General features: G+C 42.3%; 1 protein-coding gene across 4 annotated transcripts in view; it reads right to left on the minus strand.

The window, feature by feature from the left end:
• The window catches only part of LOC123520440, a 132,617-nt gene extending 120,597 nt beyond the window's left edge, over positions 1–12,020 (minus strand). For 3 of the 4 annotated variants that reach the window (XM_045282648.1, XM_045282645.1, XM_045282649.1), the window contains exon 1: positions 11,867–12,016. The gene's annotated coding sequence lies outside the window, so the exon portion shown is untranslated. Of the gene's footprint in view, positions 1–11,866 lie in introns of all 4 variants that reach the window. The other variant, XM_045282646.1, reaches the window with a different exon arrangement.
• Positions 12,021–12,470: the final 450 nt, after the last annotated feature.

The following is a 12,470-nucleotide window of genomic DNA, read 5'->3' on the forward strand; positions in this document are numbered from 1 at the left end:
CAAGTTTTGTGGATGACCTGAAATAGACGGACAGCCAGACAAAAATACTCAAACACTTACGCAACAAAATCAAAACACACACACATAAGAGCACACTGACAACGAGACACACACACACACACACACACACACACACACACACACACACAGAAGAAGGAACACGCACCTACAGCCAGGCAAACAAACCAACACAACACAAACACACACGAGCACATAAGCAGGTAGCCCGCCAGACAGGTGTGGCAGACAGACGGACGGGTAAGGTCAAAATTTCCCTTTCCATTTGGCAATTCCCCGGCGGGTGTCTCGGGAGAAGGCAGCGCGGCACACACAAGCCGTCACACCCATGCCAGTGAATTAACCAACACCTCACAAGCCACACAAGACTGAAAACATAAACCTTCGAGTAACTACAGAATAAAATAACACCTTACTCTTCTATTCCTTACTAAAAAAAAATCCTCTTTCAATTAAAAAAAAACCGAGAAATTATAAGTGTGTCTATGCATCGTACGGTTGGCAATGGTGATACAGTGGTGATGGTGAGTGCACGTAGTACCGTTTGAGACTAACCGATAATTTCTTTTCCCCCTTTTTTTTTTTAACCGGTTTTTCCTTAAGGGATGCATACACGTCCCCGGTAACCCGCCAGGACCATCGGCCGACACCAGGAGGAACTGAGCGGCACTTGTGTGTGTGAGAGAGAGAACGTCTTCTTCCCACCACCACACACACAGAGAGAGAGAGAGAGAGAGAGAGAGAGAGAGAGAGAGAGAGAGAGAGAGAGAGAGAGAGAGAGAGAGAGAGAAAGCAAATAGTAATGGTGAGAAAAATATAACAACAGATCTGCAAAAAACTACCTGCCAACACACACACACACACACACACACACACACACACACACACACACGGACATCAGCTGTCAATGGCCACACACACACACACACACACACAAAGGCAGTAATGGTCGACCTTCAAGGAGACCGTCTTGGGCCATCCCTCTTTTGTGCCTCTTTTTTTTTTTTTTCTGTCTCTCTCTATCTCTTCTTCCCTTCCCTTTATGCGATCACCTTCTTCCTTCCCTTCCTTCCCCTTTGTAGCAGCGGTCAGCCAAGGCACGTAAGGATCGCCCACAAGTAGTCCTTAAGTTTTTGGTGCGTGTGTGAGCCTTTTCTCTCCCATGTAATCTCGTATAAGGGCGAGGCAGTGACGCTGGCTGGTCGGTGGCAGACTTAAGGAAGGGCCTTTGAAATGTTCCTCCGTGCAGCATCACATGATCACCTCCCCTCCCACGCTGTTGAGGTTTCTTATGACAATCAATCCATCAATCATTCCTTCCTCTGTGGTTCGTCTTAGTATATCAGAGTATTGTACGGAAAATAAAGGCATGATTGTGGTTATTGTTATGCATAGATATCTTGTGATCACTTATGAATCGAGAAGGACGTAAAAATAAATGCAGAGAGAGAGAGAGAGAGAGAGAGAGAGAGAGAGAGAGAGAGACTTTATTCTTCACTCTTCAAAGTCTGTTAATTTCTCCCGTGGTTGTCTATTTTCGTACACCGAGGGAGCTATCACAGCATTCATTTGTCATTACCATTACAGAAAAACCCCCACTTATATATGATCATAAGAAGAAAAGAAAACATATATACAAAATAAGACCACAAAAAAGCTATTCACTGCCTCTTATTTTCCTCTTTACTGATATTAGTCTTACTTCATTTTCATGTAATGTACCGATAAAAAAAAAAATAAAGCATTCATGACCATTACGTCAAAATCTATCCGGTAAAAAAAAATACATACAAAAAATTAAAAGAAGTAGGTATTTCATTACTGACAATAGCAACTCTTTCTTTCTCTGTTCTTTAATCGGAAAAGAGAGAGAGAGAGAGAGAGAGAGAGAGAGAGAGAGAGAATCACATTAACCATTCCGTCTATCTATACTTTCATCTTCTACCTATACTTTCATTTTCTCCTCCCCCAAACCTTCACACCCCCCCAAAAAAAAAAAAAACTTTTCTCAACATTTTCGGAGCTGATTTGTTTCGAAGTTTCAGAAAAAGGGAATAAATAGAAAAAAAATACGGTTTATCCTTCTGACCGTCTATTATAGGAACTCTCTCTCTCTCTCTCTCTCTCTCTCTCTCTCTCTCTCTCTCTCTCTCTCTCTCTCCTTCATAACTTGCAAAGAAAACTACATCACAACTGTACCATCAACTAGTTTTCTGCGAGTTGATTATATTTTCAGGGTTAATTTGTTTCGAAGCTTCGGTCCGGCTTCGTGATCAGTAAGTGAAGCCTTGAGGCGAGGAGAGGTGAAGCCCCTTAGCCAACCAGCTGCTGCTCTTCCGTTCCTCCCTCGCTCCCTCCCTTCCTTCCTTCCTCACCTGGTGAACGGAGGGAAGGTGAAGGGAAGGAAGAAATAACAGAAAGAGGAGGAAAGAAATAGGTAGGAATAGGAAAGTAAGAATGGAAGGAGATAGGAAGAAGAGAAGAAACAAGATAATAGGAAGAACAGGAAAGGAACAGATAGGAAAAGAAGAGTAAGAATGGAAGGAAATAAGAAGGGGAGAGAAGGAGAAGAGGAAAGCTACACTAAAGAGGATGGAAGAAGAAGAAAGACAGTGGAAACAAAATAAAAGAAAAAGGAGGAAAAAGAATAAGTAGGAAAAGGAGAGCAAAAAATTGATGAAGGAGCTAGGAAGGAGAGAGGAAGAAGGGAAATAGCTACACTGAAGAGGGTGGGAGAAGAAGAAGAATGGAAACAGGACAATAGAAAGAAGAGAAGCAATAGGTAAGAATAGTAGATTAAAAATGGACGGGGATAGGAAGGAGAGAGATAGAAAAAAAAGTGAAGATGATAGTTACACTGGGAAAGGTGGGAAAGAAAGGGCAGTAGAAACAAAGGGGCTGGAAAGGGTGAATAAAGTGGGGATGGAACACAAGGGAAGAATCCAGGTAGAAATTTGTGGGAAGAGGAAGGATAGGAAGGAGAGGGAAAGGAAGGTAAGGGAGAAGGGAAGGGGAAATAGAGGACGGGAGAGGGGGGAACAGGAGGTAAGAGGGACTGAAATAGCTACCGGAACTTGTCCATTCATCTTTCCTTTCCTTCTTCTCCTCCTCCACATCGTCATCATCATCGTTCTCCTTCTCTCTCTATCGTGTTTCATCACCATTATGTCTCCTCCCCTCACTATCGCCATCAGCAGCGAAAAAAGTCACTGTCCTCACAACTATCTCCCTCCTCGTCTTCCTTCTCCTTCCTCCTTCTACGACCAAGATAATCAGTCCACCAAATACTACCCTCGCTGCTTCAACTACTGCCACTTTCACAGCCCGCATCCTCCCCTTCCTCTCTCTTCCATGAACTGTACAGCTACTCAATACGTGCTTACATACACCTCGCTTTCAGTTTCTCTTTCTTCCTAACACTACTGTCACGACGCCGCCAGCCGTGTTACCTTTTCTAATGTGGGTAAGTGACATAGAGAGAGAGAGAGAGAGAGAGAGAGAGAGAGAGAGCGCGCAACATGTTATAGCAATCCTTTTTTTCTCACATGTACGTACCAGCAAATTTAGGTGAAAACACAGAGCTTTCCCAGTTCAGCCCCGGCGGTTCTGTCTTGAGTATCTCCCCGTCTGTGTGTGTGTGTGTGTGTGTGTGTGTGTGTGTGTGTGTGTGTGTGTGTGTGTGTGTGTGTGTGTGTGTGTGTCTGGCTGGTAAGGAGCAGTGAGTGAGCCAGATGAGCAACGTAGTAAAAAAAAAAAGAAAAAAAAATAGAACTCAAAAACTCAGGAATTGTTTAGGAATATATAGATAGGGACTAGAAAGCGTAAAGGATAAAAAATAAATGGAAAAAGCCCAAAATTACTGATAAAGGGATATACTGTAGTACCTAAATAGATGAAAATACTAAAAATAAAGCTAAGTATTAATAAACTATTGATAAAAGGATAGGGAAAGAAAATACACACACACACACACACACACACACACACACACACACTCACATACACGAGGAGAAAGAGACAATTCAATCGATGCATCTAGCTGATACTGAATCAACAGATGAAATACATGAGAGGATACACTTGAAGAGAATATGTTGAATGAATAAGTAAATAATCGTAGTAAGAACAAATAATGGCAATGAATTAGATGAACACAAACAAATCAACAAGAGGAAAAACAAACTTAAACAAACCAAGGAGAGAAAAAAAAATATATGCTGTCTAAACACTGTAGGTAAGATCATAATGTAAACACCACGCGAATACTGAAAATAGATAATGAATAAAATAAATAAATAAGGAGACTGAAAAAGACCACTTGACCTACAGAAGACAACTCGTGGCCTACAGAAGACAACTCATGGCCTACAGAAGACAACTCGTGGCCTACAGAAGACAACTCATGGCCTACAGAAGACAACTCATGGCCTACAGAAGATAACTCGTGACCTACAGAAGACAACTCATGGCCTACAGAAGACAACTCATGGCCTACAGAAGACAACTCATGGCCTACAGAAGACAACTCATGGCCTATAGAAGACAACTCATGGCCTACAGAAGACAACTCATGGCCTACAGAAGACAACTCATGGCCTACAGAAGACAACTCATGGCCTACAGAAAACAACTCATGGCCTACAGAAGACACAACACAACCACAAACAGAACTCTCAAGATTATTTCCCACACCAACAAACCTTCGAATTCCTGCAGAACCGTCCCATTTAACTCCACTGTACACCACACCAAACATACCAAAAAAAAAAAAAAAATAGATAAAATAAATAGAATAGATAAAATAAATTAATGAACAATGCAAAATATAAAAAAAGGAAGGAAAAATGATAGAATACACAGACAAGGATACAATTATCTATGTAACTACAAATCAGAGAGGAATCAATAGTTACGAAGTTAAGGTGACGCTTCGTGCCACAATAGCGGGTCTCTGATAACAAGATAAAAACAACATGAGTAGCAATTATTACAACACGGGACAACGCAGAACACTGGTTTATGATTCTCGACCTTGCAGTTAAGTATGAAGAAGCTGACTGTTGTTTAAAGAGGGATTAGAAATGTTGTTACCACTGTTGTTGTTCTTGTTTATCGCATTAATATTGTCATTATCGTCATTAGCATCGTTGCCATTACAAGAAAAGAAAGAAGAAAGGAAGGAAAGAAGAAAGGAAGAAAGGAAGGAGAGAACTAAGGAAGAGAGAGATGTGAGAAGGGAAGGAAGGGAGGAAGGAAAGAGAGAACGAAGGGAGAGGGGTAAGGAGGGACGGAAGGGAGGAAGTGAGGGAAAGAGAAAGGTAAAGGAAACTATGGAAAAATAACGGTATTTCTGTAAGGTAAAAACGAAAGCAAAATCTTCGCTCTTGATTTCGTAACATTCAGAGAGAGAGAGAGAGAGAGAGAGAGAGAGAGAGAGAGAGAGAGAGAGAGAGAGAGAGAGAGAGAGAGAACAACACATCTTTTCATATGTATACATTACCAGTAAATCAAAGAGAAAATAAGGAACAGAGAAAAAAAATCAAAAACTCAGACAAAAACCTACATTTTCTAAAGCCATAAATCCTCTTACAAAATCACAATATGTACAATGAAAGAAAGAGAAAGAGAGAGAGAGAGAAAAAACAAACATAGGGTCATTTATCTTCAGCAGCAAGTTGTCATGGCAAAAAAGAAATGAATATGTGCAAAAAAGAAAGTCATGGAGCAAGAACACTCTCTCTCTCTCTCTCTCTCTCTCTCTCTCTCTCTCTCTCTGTGTGTGTGTGTGTGTGTGTGTGTAAGAGTAGGTTGTCCTGCAAAGGTAAAAGAGGTACACACAGACACAGGAGGAGTGTAGGCGTCTTAGATGAGAGTGTGGGCGGTGTTTTTAGAGGACAAGGAGGAGGAGGAGGAGGAGGAGGAGGAGCACACGAAGCATTAAACGACCAAGAACGATCAGTGGGTGTAGAGAAGGAAGAGGAAGGATGTGTTTAAGACGGGAAGAAAAGGAGGGAGAGGGGAAAGGATACACTTAAAGGAGAAGGAGGAGAAAAAGAAGAAGAAGAAGAAGAAGAAGAAAAGAAGAGAAGGAAGAGGAATAGAAGAAGGTATACCACGGAAAAACGAGTCGAAAGAAAAAAAAAAGCTAGGAAAATAGGAGAAGAAGAATTACAAAAGCACTACAAGAGAAAACAATCAACAAAACATACTCTGCTCTCCACTAAATCATCCCATTACACTAATCGAGTAGAAGAAACAAGATAGCATCACGGAAGGCTCATCACCACCTACCCATCAACTAAAGCAGAGGAGAAGAACAAGAACAACAATCAACAAGGCACCGTGGGAGGGAGGAAAAGACCCAGTGAGGATAAGAAAATGGGACGCAAGTTAAGGAAGAAAGGAGAGAAGGGCAAAGGGCAGGAGTGAGCTAAAAGAGGCACAGAAGCAGCAGGATAAGACTTGAGGAGGAGGAGTGAAAGGTGAAGGAAAGGGAAGATAAGGGAGGGGTCTTGATGAGGCGGGGCTGTGGAAGGGAGGATTAAATAAAAAGGCCACAGAATAAGGAATGGGTGTGAAGGACAGGGCAGGAAATGCACAAGTGTGTGTGTGTGTGTGTGTGTGTGTGTGTGTGTGTGTGTGTGTGTGTGGGTGGGTGGGCGGTGTATATGGTGACTTTCGGTTTCACAATCTTACTAATACGGTGCGAAAATAGTGCTCTTGATAAAGTGTGTGTGTGTGTGTGTGTGTGTGTGTGTGTGTGTGTGTGTGTGTGTGTGTGTGTGTGTGTGTGTGACAAACCTATTCACACACACACACACACACACCCACACTTTATCAAGGCCCGGTAGCTCAGTGGTTAGAGCGCTGGCTTCACAAGCCAGATGACCGGGATTCGATTCCCCGGCCGGGTGGAGATATTTGGGTGTGTCTCCTTTCACGTGTAGCCCCTGTTCACCTAGCAGTGAGTAGGTACGGGATGTAAATCGAGGAGTTGTGACCTTGTTGTCCCGGTGTGTGGTGTGTGCCTGGTCTCAGGCCTATCCCAAGATCGGAAATAATGAGCTCTGAGCTCGTTCCGTAGGGTAACGTCTGGCTGTCTCGTCAGAGACTGCAGCAGATCAAACAGTGAATTACACACACACAGACAGTTTAATCCTTTAGTGAAATAGTATGCACTATTATTTGAGAAGCAAACACACACACACACACACACACACACACACACACACACACACACACGAGGCATAGTGGATAAGGTGGTGAGCGTGGGATCGGGCAGACGTCCACGTGTAGGTTCGAATCCCACCACGTACAATCTTAAACACTGCCATTTGTCGAGTGGTTTAAAGTTACCTACATGTCACCATGATACCCAGGTTCTAGGTGGTTACACCCAAGATGAGCTTGGGTGGTGATATGGGCCCTAATATGGGTACCACTATAAATAAAATTGCCTGCGCCAATAATGGGCGGAAGCTGAACAGCGCTTCCTATACACTCTTCAAGTGAGCCTACAGGCGCTATAGGCCTCAACGCAAAACACACACACACACACACACACACACACACACACACACACACACACACACACACACACACAGTCTAATTCCTTTGTAAAATATATGCACAATTATTTATCTAACACACACACACACACACACACACACACACACACACACACACACGTAAAGAAAGTGACGCAGACAAACAAGTAGGGAAAGAAGAATATTTGGAGGAAACAAACACACAGACAGATAGACAAGCACACAGTCAGACAGCCACACACACACACACACACACACACACACACACACACACACACACACACACACACACACACACACACGAAGACACAGCAGGAGAACATTAATTAAAAAGAGACACGTAATGGAAACAAATGATACACAGAGGAATATACATCACATGGAATTAAACACCCCTGATTAATAGTTACTTACCTGCCGCCTTGATACACTGATACATTGCAACACCTCTTATAAACACAGCAATATATTATAAGGAGTGCAAGTATCATACACATCTTTTTTTTATTGAACATTAAAAAAATCGCATTAAAGAATAAATGAGACGGTTATTATTGTGATGAGAAGATGATGAGAGAAAAAAACAGAGGAAGAAACGAATACGAAGGATAAACAAAGAGTAATAGATTTTGTCGCTAAAGTTTGTGGAGGAGGAGAAGGAGGAAAAGGAAAACGGAGAAAAGAAGTGGAAGAGATGGAAGAAGACGAGGGAGAGAAGAATGAGGATGAAGAAGGGATGAAGGATGACAAGGAAGAGAAGGGCGAGGACGAAGAAGAGATGAAGGGTGACGAAGAAGAGAAGTATGGGGGAAAGATGGATAAAGACGAAGAAGAGTGAAAAATGACGATAAAGAAATGAATAACAAATCAGGTGAATGAAAAAAAAAAAAAAATTATTCACTTCAGTACATTCATACACTCACACAACAAACCTAGCCAGTCCTTCCCTCTATATACCTTCGATCCTGTGTGGTGACCTTTAACAAGCTCCTCTCTGCAATCTGTGGCTGTGGTGAGGGAGCGACAATTACAGGCGAGGAGTGAACACAGATGGAACACAAAGGAAGAGTAAATACCGGGCATGTTGTTTCTGACGCGTGTGAAGATTATGATGAGGAGAAAGATGCTCCAGTTAATTATGCTTGGAATGATGAGAGACGAGTAAGATGATGAGACGGAAGACAATGACTACAGAAGAAGAAATAATGAGAGATGATTATGCGATATTAAACTGATGATGAGATAGAGATCCGGAACATACAGAGATAGAAGACATAATAAATCATTAATGCTATCCTATTAGATCTTGAAGTTCGCAACATTTCTAAAAGGTATCAAATATTTTCAAATCGTATCTCAGTTTTTCTTTTTTCTACAGTCATCCTAGCCCATAAATTCCCGTGAAAAGCCCACATGGCATAAATAAAGAAAAAAAAAAATAATAATCGTATGTTTTTTTCCTAGTGGTCTTATTTTAACCTTCATAGCAATGTAAAAGCATATTAAATAAACACATAGTAGATAACAAAATGAAGACTGAAGGTAATTTTGTCTTTTTAAAGCTACAAAAAACATTCACGAGAGCTTGACACAAAAATACTGGCTGAAAAAAAAAATAACTATAGACATTAAAGAAGAAAAAATATGTCCACCAGTTTAAGGGTTACATATTAACCGCTCAAAAATCAACAAATTAAACGAAATCACAAAGCAAAAAAGGACAAGTTCTCTTACTCTTTCCTTCCCCACCACTTCCTCTTGCTCTTCCCCAACCACAAACTCCTCTTCCCCTCCTCCACCTCCCCTGCCTTATTCTCCTTCCTCAATGTCGCATCCCCACCCTCCTTTCTCTCCCCTGCTCTCCCAAACCACATCCTCCTCAGCATCCCATCCATATCCCATCATTCTCCTCCTGTTCCTCCCCCAACTCCTCCTCCTCCTCAAGCTAGAGCAAACGGCAGTAGGTTGTGTGTAGCGGGACTTAGCAGTATCTTATCTCCTTATCGCGATATCTGGAGTATGGCTCTGTGTGTGTGTGTGTGTGTGTGTGTGTGTGTGTGTGTGTGTGTTGTATTAGTTGAGGTTTGTTTATATTTTTACCATCGATGTGGTTGGTAAGATTGATAATGGTAGGTGGTGGTGGTGGTGGTGGTGGTATCGGCATATTGGCAGGTATCTCAGGTAACTGAATAAATAAATTGTGATGCAAAAATAGTGATGCGGATCTCTCTCTCTCTCTCTCTCTCTCTCTCTCTCTCTCTCTCTCTCTCTCTCTAAAGGTAGACAGGGAACACATACCTTCATTCAAAGACAAAAAAATAAATACACATGCTAATCTAATAATAAAAAAACAGTAATGATGATAATAATAATAATAATAATAATAATAATAATAATAATAATAATAATAAAGAACAATGCACGTCACTAGAGAGAGAATGAGAAAGCAGACAACCTCAACCTCCGTCACGTTCCGGTGCCTACACGTAACAATCTGTAGCGTCACGTCGCCCACTCAATAACGCAAATGTAACCACACACTCCCGCTCCAACCCCCAACCCCCAACACCCCACCATCACCCACCGTCTCAACTCACCTCATCCCCTCCTTCCCTCCCCACCTCAATATTCTACTGCCATTTTTTTTTTTAACGACTTTGTACTTGTTTAAACCCCATTGTGGTCGTTCATGCTCTGTTATTTTACGTTGGAGTACTATTTTGTTATATGGAGGGACGTGAAGGTAAGATATTGTGTTATAGAGTTAGCAGATGACATTGTTCTGGTTAGTGTTACAAGCTGAAGTGATATCGTTCCGGTGTTAGCAAGATATAGTTCAACAGTTATGGTGCTATTGGTCATACTGTTATATATATGACTGGAAGTGTTACAAGGTATGGTATTACAGTCCGTGTTAGTTATGGTTATAATTCATAAAGCCGTAATTACAGAGCCACAATGCATTACATCAGTCGTAGTTGTGTTATAAGCCTTACGTTATTCAATTTGTTACTTCATGTCTTCTCCTTCCTAATTCAATATTCGTAAAGTCATTACACATTACTATACAACATCTTAACTCCTTCAGTGCTAAGACGCGTTTCCATATTCATTGTGCTTACTATTGAGTGGTTTTATGCAGCTTCAGAAACTAATGTAGGGATTAAAATAGTGAAAATTCTGGCCATAAATCTTCTGACCTCCATAGACCCTTCCTAATGTAAATAAAATTGTCTAATCTCAAACTCATGGTAAAAAAAATGCGTCCCAGTACTGAAGGAGTTAAACAAATGTCATCCAGCCTGCTCCTCTCTGCTCTTGTTATTCGTTCCTCACTCTTGAATCCTCCTCCCTAACCTTGGCATCCCTACAATACATTCCCTCACAACAATAGCCATCATCATCTTGTTCTCCTCATCTCTCAATCTCGTTTGTCTCTCTTCTCTCTTTCCCAGCCTACTGCACTTAAAGATTCCTTCCCTCTGTCACTGTAATCGTCTTTCCATTTCTCTACCTGACATTTCCCCCCATTCTCTTACTATTTCCCTGTTTTCCCTCCATCATTAGCCATCCTCCCATTCTTTCACCTCCTAACAGGCTGATTCGGACCATTTTTGCTACTTATTCGGCACTTGTAAACCAATAATTGATCAGACCGAGACCTAAATTTTCTTCATTAACCTGTTTAGTATCTGTCATTCTCATACTTTCTCCCTCCTCATCACTACCCGCCTCACTCTCATTCCTCCCCATCACCTCGTTTAGTATCCCATCTCCACAGCCCTCATAACCTTCACTACTATTCATGCCGCCCCCATCCCTTCCCCCTCCCCCCATCAATTTCACCTCCTAGATACATCACCTATCACCTTCTTCATCCTCATTCCCTCTCCCCCTCCCCCGTTCCTCCTCACTGAAGTTTTCCTCCCGAGCCTCTCCCTCCCCTCCTTAAACCCCAAACTTTATCCCCCTCCTCCTTCCCCTCCCTGTCCCTCCCCCAAATGCCTCCTTTTCCTATTTTCACATCCTCTATTGCTTAAAGCTCACTTCGTAACCTAAATTCACAAACGAATATGTGATTTAATGAACAGGAAGTACTTAAAATTATATACAGTTAATCATTATGAAATATTGTACATTTGAAGGTAAGAGATTAACAGTCAGTAACTTCCAAGGATTATCACACACACACACACACACACACATATGCAGGCGAGTCATGCACACACACTGCTGCACGCGCACACACACATCACACGCCGCCACGCCAGCACACCTCACAGGCCTCCCGTAACACTTACCACACGGCCTCACAAAGGGCCTGGCGGAACAGCACTTAAGGGAAGTAACTCACACAGTCCTCCGTGTAGTGGTCCAACACACTCACTCCCTCACTGGCCAGGCTCATGGAGCACACTGAGCCTGCCTGCTCTTCGATGCCGTCTCGCAGGTAACACGGAAAGGTTATCGTACAAGTCAAACACCCATGAATACCTTGACCAAACTATTTATGTGTACTATTAACTATTCGGGACTTCAGATACCACGTGCATGTGTGAGTTTTGGCAGAGTTTTGGGGTTTGTTCTGAGTTGCTGGTGATTTTGTACAAGTTTGCTATGGTGCAGGTTGGTGAGTTATCGAGCGTCAGTCAGTGGGCGCCGTAAGCATTAAGGCGGTGTCATGGTAACGTGACGGTCAAGGTAAAGGCGCCTTAATTACACCTGCACTAAGAGTCCAGTTCAGTGTGACGACCGAAAGTACCTCTGGAAACATTGTTCAGAGGACTCTTCAGCCCGGGAGGATCCCCCCAACCCTCCCATTGCCTCCTCCTTGCCTTCCCACCTCCACACCTTCCCTTTTCCTCCTCCTCCTCCTCCTCCTCCTCCTCCTCCACCTCCTGCTGT

Source organism: Portunus trituberculatus, chromosome 47 (genome assembly GCF_017591435.1).
Source record: "Portunus trituberculatus isolate SZX2019 chromosome 47, ASM1759143v1, whole genome shotgun sequence".
Taxonomy (NCBI): domain Eukaryota; kingdom Metazoa; phylum Arthropoda; class Malacostraca; order Decapoda; family Portunidae; genus Portunus; species Portunus trituberculatus.